This window comes from Gorilla gorilla, chromosome 9 (genome assembly GCF_029281585.2).
Source record: "Gorilla gorilla gorilla isolate KB3781 chromosome 9, NHGRI_mGorGor1-v2.1_pri, whole genome shotgun sequence".
Lineage (NCBI taxonomy): Eukaryota > Metazoa > Chordata > Mammalia > Primates > Hominidae > Gorilla > Gorilla gorilla.
This window is the reverse complement of record NC_073233.2, coordinates 24,879,501-24,891,605: the sequence shown is the minus strand read 5'-3', so window position 1 is coordinate 24,891,605 and position 12,105 is coordinate 24,879,501. Positions and strand designations below refer to the sequence as shown.

Genomic DNA, 12,105 nt, shown 5'->3' with positions numbered 1-12,105 from the left:
GGAGAAAATATTTGCAAAGTACCCATCTGACAAGGAACTAATAAATATGCAAGGTGTTGAAACCACTCAACAGTAAAACAAACCATTAAAAAGTGGGCAAAGAACATGAATAGACATTTCTTAAAGGAAGACATACAAATGGCCAACAGGTATATGAAAAAATGCTCAATATCACTCATCATCAGGAAAATGCAGATAAAAACCACAAAGAAATATAATCTCATCCCAGTTTGAATGGCCATTATTAAAAAGACAAAAAATAAAAAAATAACAAATGCTATTGAGGATGAGGAGAAAAGGGAACTTATACAATGTTGATGGGAATATAAATTAAAGCCACTATGGAAAACAGTATGGCAATTTCTAAAAAAACTAAAATTAGAACTACCAGACAGTTCAGCAGTCCCACTGCTGGGTATTTATCCAAGGGAAAGGAAATCAGTATATTAAAGGAATACCTGTACTCCCATATTTATAGCAACAGTATTCATACTAGCTAAGATATGGAGTGAACCTAAGTATTTATCAGCAGATGAATGGATAAAGACAATGAGGTATGTGTACACAGTGGAATACTGTTCAGCCATAAAAAGAATGAAAACGTCATTGTAGCAACATGGATGGAATTGGAAATAAACTAGGCGCAGAAAGACAAATATCAAATGTTCTCATGTGGGAGCCAAAAAACTTGATCTCTTGGAGGTAGACAGTAGAATGATAGACACCAGAGACTTAAGAACGTTGTGTGGGTGGGATAGGGCTTATGAAGAAAGGTTGGTTAATGAGTACAAACATACAGTTAGATAGAAGGAATAAGTTCTAATGTTTGATAGCAGAGTAGGGTGACTATAGTTAACAATCTATTGTCTATTTCAGAATAGCTAGAAGACTGAAAATGTTCCTACCACATAGAAATGATAAATACTCAAGGTGATGGATACCCTAAATACCCTCACTTGAACATTACATTCCGTGCAGGTAACAAAATATCACATGGTACCCATGTAAATATGTACAAATATTATGTATCTAAAAAAATTTTTTAGGCCAGGCACGGTGGCTCACACCTGTAATCCCAGCACTTTGGGAGGCCAAAGCGGGCAGATCGCGAGGTCAGGAGTTGGAGACCAGCCTGGCCAACATGGTGAAACCCTGTCTCTACTAAAAATACAAAAAAATTAGCCGGGCGTGGTGGCGCACGCCTGTAATCCTAGCTACTCAAGAAGCTGAGGCAGGAGAATTGCTTGAACCCTGGAGGCAGAGGTTGCAGTGAGCTGAGATCAGACAACTATACTCCAGCCTGGGCAATAGAGTGGGACTCCATCTCAGGAAAAAAAAAAATTTATATATATATATATATATATATATATATATATATTTATATATTTATATATTTATATTTATATATATATTTAAATATAAACATATATTTATAAACATATATAAATATACATAAATATAAATATATATAATAAATATATAAATATAAATATATGATATATATTATATAAATATATAAAATATATATTATATATAAATATATAATTATATATCATATATAAATATATATATTTTATATATATATATTTTAAAAAGAATCCTCTTCTCTATTCCACTTTTCCTGCCACCACTATTGGATGTCTTCATTCTTCTCTGAATAACTCCTTGAAACAACTCTCTTTGTTATCTTCAGTACCTCTTCTCCGTTTTTCTCTTAAACCTCCTCCTTTTGGACTTTTTCTCATACCATTTTGCTAAAACTGGTCATGATTACCATTAACTTTTTGAGGTTACATCCAATGGATAGTTACTATTCTCATCTTACTTGTCCTATCAGCAGCATTTGACACAGTTGGTTACTTCCTCCTTGATACACTTTCCTCTTGTTTTCCAAAACACCATGCTCACTTTATTTTCTTCCTGTCTCATGGGTATTCATACTTAGTCTCCTCTGCAAGTTCTTCCATTTTTCTTAACATTGGTGTGACCCTGGCTTAGTCTCCTTGGCACTCTCTATCCTCACTCTCCTGATAATTTCCACCAGTTCAATAGCTTTAAATACCATCTCTGTGCCCCCAGTTCTCAAATTTATGTCTCTGACCTATACCTCTCTCCTAAACTCGAGATTGTTATATCCAGCTGCCTTTTCAGTATCTCTACTTGGATGTTTAATAGGCATCTCAAACTCAACCAAAACCGAATTCTCAATCTTCCTAACACCTGCCCCATCTCCATTGTTACCTACTCTATACTCTTTGGAGTCAGCCTTGACTCCTCATCAGGAAATCCTCTTGTCTTCAGAATATATCTAGAATCTGATCATATCCAGTGCTGATCCAAGTCACCATTATGGCTCATCTAATTTACTTCAAAAGCCTTCCACAAGATTTCTCTGCTTCTTTCCTTGTCCCCCTACATCTCTCTTTTTTGACACAGCAGCTAGAGTGATCCTAATAAAATATAAATAAATTGTATCACTCCTCTGCTCAAAACCTTCAAGTGATTTCCTGTTTCACTCAGAGTTCAGTCCAAAGTTCTTGGGCCCAGAAGGCCCTACATGATCCTGCCTTCTTCCCCATTACTTTTCTGACCTCATCTCCTACTGGTCTCCTGTCTTAGGATTTGTCCATGGCCTATTTCTGTGCATGGATCAGCCAGGCCTATCCTTACCAATTTGCTGCCACCACCACCAATCCCCCCTCCAACCCCCCACCCACACACACAACATCCAGAAGAGTGCTTGGTATATAGAAGTTTGCTGTTAAAGAGATTTGCTGAGTTCCTGAATGAACATAGAATCTTGTGAAGTTTATTTTTCTGTTATATTTTCTGATAACTTGTAACCATCCTGAGGTCTGATGTAAATGTCATCCCCCCACCCCATAAAGGGTTATTTCCACCATTTTTCTCATTGATACACACTATTCAGGTTCCAGTGGTGTGGTTTTGATTTATTAAAATGTATTTGTCATTAATGTAACTACAATATAATGAAATGATTGGAGTTAGAAACCTAAATGATAAAAGGTCTTTAATCCATAAGCCAAGCACACTAAATCTGGTGAAGCTCTCTTATTTTGGTTCAGCATTATCAATAAAATAGGAATAGTGCTGTTTGTCACCCTGTTTCTCATTGAAATAATAGTATAATCCTTTTGATTTGTAGAGAACCTTAGTTTACAAAGATCTTTTTTATATTAACTTGTTTCATTACATTAGGTACGAAGCATTTTTTTATAGCTTAGATGATTTCCATATATCAAAAGAATAGAAATGTGTGGAAAATGGTATATGTGGAATCAGATCTCATGTTTATGATTTTTGAACGGGTAATCAAATCAACTAATATTTTACTCTACATTTTCAAGAGTACTGTCTTAAGCATATAGGCTAGAGGCAAATTATTTTATGATAATTTAGGATATCCTTTAATATATATTGTTTTTCTACCCTTTGATCTTTACCTACTTGATTTGATTTTTTTCATCATATTTCATTAGTTGAACATCTAGTAGTCTGTTGAACTTTAGACTTAAAGGAAAGCAGAAACATAAAAGTATCATTTAGATATTAGAGTCCACAGTCACATTTTCTCAGTATATCAGTGGTCACGATTTGGGCTGTTATTCTTCTGTTACTGAGGCCATGGGAAAGAATGAATTTGGTTATTTATCCTTGTTTTTTTGTTGTTGTTGTTTTTGAGACAGACTCGCTCTGTCGCCAAGGCTGGAGTGCAGTGGCGTGATCTTGGCTCACTGCAACCTCCACCTCTCAGGTTCAAGCAGTTCTACTGCCTCAGCCTCCCAAGTAGCTGGGATTAGAGGAGCGTACCACCACACCCGGCTAATTTTTATATTTTTAGTAGAGACAGGGTTTTACCATGTTGGCCAGGCTGATCTCCAACTGCAACTCCTGACCTCACCACCTGCCTCAGCCCACCAAAGTGCTGGTATTACAGGCCTGAGCCACCACACCTGGCGCTATCCTTGTTTTTTGATACAGGATCTTGCTCTCTTGCTCAGGCTGGAGTGCAGTAGTGCTGTCTGCCCACTGCAACCTCCATCTCCTGGGCTCAGGTGATCCTCCCACCTCAGCCTCCTGAGTAGCTAGGACTGTAGACACATACCACCATGCCCAGCTAATTTTTGTATTGCCCAGGCTGGCCTTGAACTCCTAGATTCAAGTGATCCACCCGTGCTGGCCTCCCGGATTACAGATGTGAGTCACTGCACTAGGCTCCCTTGTTCTTTTTGAAACTTAGCAGTTTCACTCTGTAGATTTATTTTATTTTATTTTATTTTATTTTATTTTATTTTTGAGACAGTTTCGCTCTGCCACCCAGGCTAGAGTGCAGTGGCATGATCTCGGCTCACTGTAATCTCTGCCTCCTGGGTTCAAGTGATTCTCCTGCCTCAGCATCCTGAGTAGCTGAGACTATAGGCATGTGCCACCACACCCACTAATTTTTGTATTTTGTATGTTAGCCAGACTGGTCAATCTCCTAACCTCAGGTGATCCACCTGCCTCAGCCTCCCAAAGTGCTGGGATTACAGGCATGAGCCACCTCACCTGGCCTGGATTTTAATTTTATGGTGTAATCTGAATTAAGAAAGATTTAAAATTTACCAGATGTTCAAAAATATTAGTATATAGTATGGTACCCAGAAGAGAATGGTGTTCCACTCAATGACACTTCGATATGTTGTGAATTTATGTGTGAGAAATGTCAGTGGACTAATTGGCCCCTCCCTTGGAGGATATACTCTCAGCTGTGCTTGTGCCAGAATCTCCAGGTTTATTTGATCTCTGTAGAGTACTTTTTTTTTTTTTTTTTGAGACAGAGTCTCACTCTGTTGCCCAGGCTGGAGTGCAGTGATGCAATCTCAGCTTACTGCAAGCTCCGCCCTCCAGGTTCACGCCATTCTCCTGCCTCAGCCTTGATCTATGTAGAGTCCTTTTATCAGAGTGCTATAGACATCTTCAACCTCAGTTTACATAGTGTTTTGAAAACTAACTAGGGGAATAAGGAGGTGGTAGTCGGTGAATAATGAAGGAACAAACCAATTCATGTAGCAAAAAAAAAAAAAAAACCTAACTGGTAGTATGCATTGAAACTTAACACAAAGATTCTTTTTCCTGTTACTGTAGGAGCAAAACATAAACTGACTATACCTATCTTAATCAGTTTCACATACAAGATCCCTGAAAAATAGTGGGTATGGATGGGCACCAGGTGAGCCACCACGAAGTTTCTCTACCACAACCACCACCCCTGCCCCTGGCAAAAAAAGAGGAAGTTAAAAGGCTTTGGTGATTCCTTACTCCAGTCTCAGCAGTGTGTGAAAGTTCTCTTTTGAAGGTTGACTTATTTTAAAAAGCTATATAGATGATTGTAGTTGATTTATAGCTCTGAATCGTAGGCTTTAGGCCTTTAACATATACACAGTTTGACCTTTTACTAGTTGCAGTTTAATAATAGTAAAATTGAAGAGTAGGTGTTTATTCCCGGTTAAAGCCAATACCTACCACAGAATTTTTCTTGGTAAAACTTCATAAATACTGTATATTTCAACCTCTGAGTTTTAAAAATGTCATTTTAAGATTTTGTTCCTAAAAATCAAATAAACAAGGATCAGAAACAGTAAGTTTGGAAGGGTGCTATTAACAGAGATTCAGGGACCAGTTTTACCTTTGTTAAAGTGTTGTTTAAAAATGTGGGAGTGGAAAACCCTGAAAATGCTGCAGCTGAATGATGTGTTTCTGTAGTTTCCACTCTTTAGTCCATACTGAATATTTAGATAAAGAAAGGAAAAGGTAAAGAAAAATAAGAGAGCTTACCTGTTAATATTTCTTTGAGGACAGAAGCTAGTAAACATGACAAGTTTTTCTTGACTGTCTTATCCAATGCTGTTCTTCCCTCTGGCCATCCTAGATTAAGTGTTTGGCCTACAGAAACTGTACTTTCAGGATATGGCACCCAAGGCACCCAGCCCATGTGGGTTTACTAGTGCACGCTTGCTTGTGTGCAGGTTTGGGTGCCTCTTCCCCACACCTTTCACAGACTTCCTTTGGGAATAACTGCCTCATCTTCAGGATAAGTAGCGTTTTCTTCCAATCCTGGACAGTCAGTGAGTCATGAGTGAAATTTAAATGCTGAGAGTTTAGTCTGCTAAATGTTAAATCCTTTTCTGCCAAAGCAATAATGATAACAGAAATAATGATAACAGAAATTCAAAGCAATAATGATAGATTTGAAAGCTTTTAAAAAAGCTATTGTGTAAGTTAACAAATGATTTTTATTTTATTAGTAAAGGAAAGGTAGGAGAAGCTGATTCATTTGGCTTCCTGTCGTTATTCCTATAGAATACCTCTAACATAATAGATTCTTAAATTAGTCTTTTCACAAAACGTTAATTTTAATGGAATTACTTTGATTCTGATTCATTTTTTTAAGAATAGAATTTTAACTCTCCTTCAGATTTATTGGCTTTTGTGCTTATGCCTACCAGGTAGCATCTTTCATCTTTTATGACTTACTATGATAGCTGAATGATTTTGTCACACTGTTTCTTTTTTGGAGTAGTTATTATTTTGGTGTCTCATTTTAGCAAGACTTATACCTACTTACCTTCACTTTTGAAAACTTTAATTTTTATGTAAATGAATTTAAACTTTTTTTGTGGTGTGTGTTTATTTTCAAGAAGTGTAAACCTTCTGATAGCTTTCTTTAAATTTTTTCTTATTGATTGTGTTGATAGAAACTTTCTAGAGCTCAAGTAAAGCGCATTTTTCTGAGTGTTTAAAAGATAAATTGAGGCCCCCTAATTTCTTTGGAAGAAAAGCTCCATAGCCTGCACAAAGCCTGTAAGTAGTATTAGAAGCTTACATATTCATACACTATAAATAAAAAGGACTTTTGTAAGCCATGTAATGGATTTGCAGGGTTTGCACTTAATAGCACAGATCAGAACTCCTTTGCTCATACAGTTGTCTGAAATGTTCTTCCTTCTTCAGAGATAGACCTGTTTTTTGTTTTTTATTATGAAAGAAAAATAATCCTCATATGTTCTCGGTCTAGTTTCTAAATAGATGGTCAGTAAGCTACTGTGTGGGATTACTTGGGCTCCATAGTTTGCTGTGTAGCACAGATGCCAGACCTAGGACCATTATGTGGGCCTGAGCAAGTAACATCCAGGAGTAAAAATGCTGGGCAGGTAGTTTACTTTTGCTGATTAAGGGTGAGGTCAGAAAAATTATCGTTGAGTTATTTTGTAGTTTACTTTGGGCTTATGGATTCTTTCTCTAATATAAAATAGCTTCATTTGAGTTCCAGGAAGTAGTGATCGTTTGTAAATACTCTTAGGAGATAAATGAAACCGGGTGTCTTAAGTGTTTAAATAGTGGCTTTAAATCAGGTAGTGTATACTAGTGCACTGTGAATATACTTGCATAAGTTATTCAATGAATTTTTGGGTCCATTGAGTGTAGAGTGTTGGTTTCCTAATACTAGAAAAATTATATCTTATTTCCTAAGGATTAAGTTTGGAGATCAGATCCTACCTGACATTTAAAGGAAGTTTTGCTTAAGATTGTTACTCAAAGTCTGTTAGCTCTTCAACTGCTAATCTGGAATTGTAGAAGGGCACTTTTGAAATCTGACTCTGCTTGAGTAAAAAGGTCAGTGTGTTGGGGACTTGGGGTATGGCAGTTTGCCAAAAACTCTTCTTAGTCTTGTTATAGCAGGTATAGAGAATATTCAAATTTCTTCTAAGATGTTTGAGAAGAAAGTTTGGTTTGGTAAGTGTTCACAAAGTAGATGAGAATCTTCCGCCAAATCTTTTTTCTTATTTGTTTGCATAAACATTATCTTAAAGTGACATGGTTCATCGAATTTTGAACTTTGATGAGTTTTTCTTTTACTTCTTTGAAAAACTCTGGGTTTTTCTTTTTTTACTTTCTTATTTCAGATCTTAGTTATAATTCCTTTTTTTTTTTTTTTACAAAGTAGTTCGATTTTTTAAAGTTTAGATATACTTCACAGTGAAGTCTATGTGTGATAGAGATAAGACTAGGTCTAATCTTGGTGTTTGTAACTTCCTCAGGTGAACTGTGACCTTCATAGGCCAAGCGACTGCTGCCTCGGCTTGGTTCTTATTTTGAGTGTTAATGACTTTGGCTGGAAAGTCTTGGCAAGGACTTATTTGGTGGTATTATGGTAGCATTTGCCTGAACATATTCTGTAAAGAGAAACAGAATGTAAATTCCAGGATTTAAATGTGTGTTTTTAAAAATAAGGATTTAAAAATTTAGCATCAGTATAATTTGACCCATTAGACCAGATATAATAGCTTTAACAAAGTATGTTGATGTGTTTATGTGTGAAAAATTCACTAACTATAAAAAGACTCTTAAGTTTTCATTAGTTCTGATAATTTCTGTGCCAATGAATGGAATACCACCACTGTTGCATGTGATTGAATGCTTAATTATAGACATATCATTTAGGTACGTAATCTATGGGAGAAGGATTTTCCTTCCTGTCTCACAAGAACCATCATAATATTTCATATAGATTATAAGACAGGTTCTTCTAGAAAGGTTTTAAAATTCCTTTTGCTAATGCATCCTTACTATAAACTGGGGACTTAATGAAATCTTCAGTAGTCATCATATCATGAATCATCCTTTGGATATGAAATTCTAAACCAAACTCTTGTAGAAATTGGCTCTTTTTCACTTTCTTTAAAGGACTTTTTAAGTACAGTATAAGAAATTAGAGATTTTTATTTGGTCTAAATTCTGTCCAGGTGACTGAACAGCTAAGACTTTAATTCATATTAAGTCTGTGAAAGAGAGCTCACTCTCTGACGTATTTTAATCTGTATGTTCAGTGAGTGTGGAAAGATGTGTTGCCTTTTTATATGGCCTCATTTGAAGTAGACCAACTTATTCTACAAATTGCCATGAAGAGCAAGTTCTTGATTAGGTAAGAAAATATTCTTTAGTTAAGGACCTGTAAAGTTTGGAAGTTCACAAAACCACCTGCACTTCTGACACTCATTGCAAGTTCATGGTTTCCCAAGGCCACCCTAAAGTTCTATAATTATCTAGAAGGACTTTAAAAGCTCACTGAAAGCTATTATACTCACAGTTATGACTTATGGCAAAAGATACAGATTAAAATAGGCTGAGGAAAGACACGTGGGCAACCCAGAAAGTTTCAAGTGCAAAGCTTCTAGTTGTCTTCTCCCAGTGGAGTCATAGGCAGTGCTGACTTTTCCCAGTAACAGTATGTATCATTATGCATGGAGTATTACCGACCAAGGTAGCTCACCTGAGCCTTGGGTCTAGAGTTTTTATCAGGACTTGGTCATATAGACACCATTGACTGCCTATGAGGCTGACCTTTAGTCTCCAGCTCCTCCAGAGGTTGAGCTGTTACCTATCACTGCATGGCCCAGACCCCCCATAAATCACATTGTTAGACTGTCTGGTGTAGATAAAGAACACTCTAATTAGTCAGGAAGTTCTGAGGGCTTAGACATCACCTCCAGGAGCCAAGGGCAAAGGCGTGGCCTCTCTGGGTAAAGTTAATTCTTTACTACACAGAACCAAGCTGTAAGGCATTTTGCCTTATTTTGCTTGAACTTTAAAAATATCCGAATACAGGAGCTGCTGCTACCATCGCTGCAGCCACGGCAGGCACCGCCACCGCTGCCAGAGGAGTGGGCTTGGGAAGGAAGTGGTCACCTCACTTGGAGCTTTGCTCAGAAGCATCCTCGTCCCCTGCAGCCCTCCCACGGGAATGACTGGATAAAAGTGAGCTGGTACAGAAAGCCAACTCACTGAGCAGGCTGAGCGCTATGATGATATGGCTGTAGTCACGAAGGCAGTCACAGAACGAGGCATGAATTCTCCAACGAAGAGAGAAATCCGCTCTCTGTTGCCTACAAGAACATGGTTGGTGCCCGCTGCTTTCCTGGCATGTCATCTCCAGCATTGAGCAGAAAACAGAGGAATGAGAAACAGCAGCAGATGGGGAGAGAGTAGCATGAGAAGATAGAGGCAGAACTGCAGGACATCTGCAATGACGTTCTGGAGCTGTTGGACAAATATCTTGTTCTCAATTCTATACAACCATTTTCTATTTGAAAATGAAAGGAGATTATTTTAGGTATCTTTCTGACGTGGCATCTGGAGACAACAAACAAACCACTGTGTGGAATTCCCAGCAGGCTTACCAGGAAGCATTTGAAATTAGTAAGAAAGAAGAAATGCAGCCTACACATCCAGTTTGACTTGGTCTGGCACTTAATTTCTCAGTCTTTTACTGTGAGATTCTAAACTCTCCTGAAAAGGCCTGCAGCCTGGCAAAAACAGTATTTGATGAAGCAATTACTACTGAATTGGATACACTGAATGAAGAGTCTTATAAAGACAGCACTCTGATCATGCAGTTACTTGGGACAGTGTTACTCTGTGGACATCGGAAAACCAGGAAGATGAAGGAGATGCTGGGGAGGGAGAGAAGTAATGTTTCTTGTGCTTTGTAATCTGTTCAATGTCACTCTGTACCCTCCACGTATATCCCTTGTGTGGTAAAAAATAATTGTATGTTGACTTTGGATTTTTCACAGCCTCAGCCCAGCAAAAATGGTTCATGGGATAAACAGCTGGTGTTTGTATTCTAAAACTCAGATTGGTCACATAAATGCCACGGCATTCTGAAGTTTTGATTTTGATTAACATTGACAGGATTACTGTGTGTTTAATTTTTTTTAATTCAACACTGTGATTATGGGGTTTTGTAATTTAGCAAAACTCTTACTTGTAGAAAAAATAGACCTGAATTATGTGTAACTTTTTGGAAAGTTTAATCTGATATCAGAATCATTGAAATACAATTCCATTGTAAAGTTGTACAGAAGGTTATAGAGATTATATTGTGATGCTAGAACCTGGAGTGAGACACACATCATTTGGCATTTGAGTTTAATGGTAATTCATAGTAATGCTGCCTGTTGTTTGGCACTTAAAGACACTTGACCTGTTTGGGCTGTTGCCACTCAAAAGTTCATGACCACAGATGTCCACAGTGTCTTCCTCTGAAGAAACTCCAATCCTGAAATTTAAATTCTTTGTGGCAGATAACTGGCTTATGACACCTTGAAAAGTCCAAGTGCTCATATAACACACCTGACTAAATCCCCTTTTCTACTGCAATGTGTTCACTTTGTTACCAATTTGCAACTTGTGCTTCAATAATGGAATCTATTTTCATTGTTAACACTGAGCTAAAGAAAAGCCGTGTGTTTTATGAATGACCTTATCTGTTTCCTGGATAATACCTTTAAGAATAATCTTCTGAGTCAGGCATGGTGGTGTAGGCATATAGTCCCAACTACTTGGGAGGCCGAGGCAGGAGGATCGCCTGAGCGTAGGAGTTTAAGGCTGCAGTGCCCTGTGGTTGCACCTGTGAATAACTGCACTCCAGCCTGGACAACATAGGGACACCTCATCTCCAAAAAAAAAAAAAAAATAGAATGATGTTCTGTAGAGATTGCCTTTCACTTGAGGAGTACTGAATTTCTTGGCTTGGGGCTTTTAAATTTTGGAATCAAAACATTCTTTCCCACCATCTTTTTTTTTTTTTTTGAGATGGAGTCTTGCTGTGTTGTCAGGCTGGAGTGCAGTGGCATGATCTCGGCTCACTGCAACCTCCGCCTCCCGGGTTCCAGCGATTCTCCTGTCTCAGCCTCCCAAGTAGCTGGGACTACAGGCACGCACCACCACGCCCAGCTAATTTTTGTATTTTTAGTAGAGATGGGTTTTCACCATGTTGATCTCGATCTCTTGACCTCATGATCCACCTACCTTGGCCTCCCAAAGTGCTGGAATTGCAGGTGTGAGCCACTGCGCCCGGCCCCCCATCATCCTTTTTGACTGTTGACTTTGGTTTTCCCTTCCCTCCTCTCTAAATTTCTGTCCTTCTGCTTCCTTCCTTTTTCTGCTTTTTGAATTCTATCTTTACCTGTCTTTTGTTCACTTTTTAATGCTGTATATGGGCAGGGGTGAGAGACATTAGTGAGCACCTTGGTGAGCAAG

The 12,105-nt window shown here is 37.9% G+C and overlaps 1 protein-coding gene and 1 pseudogene across 2 annotated transcripts in view; both read left to right on the top strand.

Annotated features, from left to right (window-relative positions):
* TSG101 (tumor susceptibility 101) overlaps window positions 1-12,105 on the top strand; it is a 46,635-nt gene that overhangs the window by 26,226 nt on the left and 8,304 nt on the right. The window lies entirely within an intron of this gene.
* Window positions 9,810-11,305, top strand: LOC109028686 (14-3-3 protein beta/alpha-like; annotated as a pseudogene).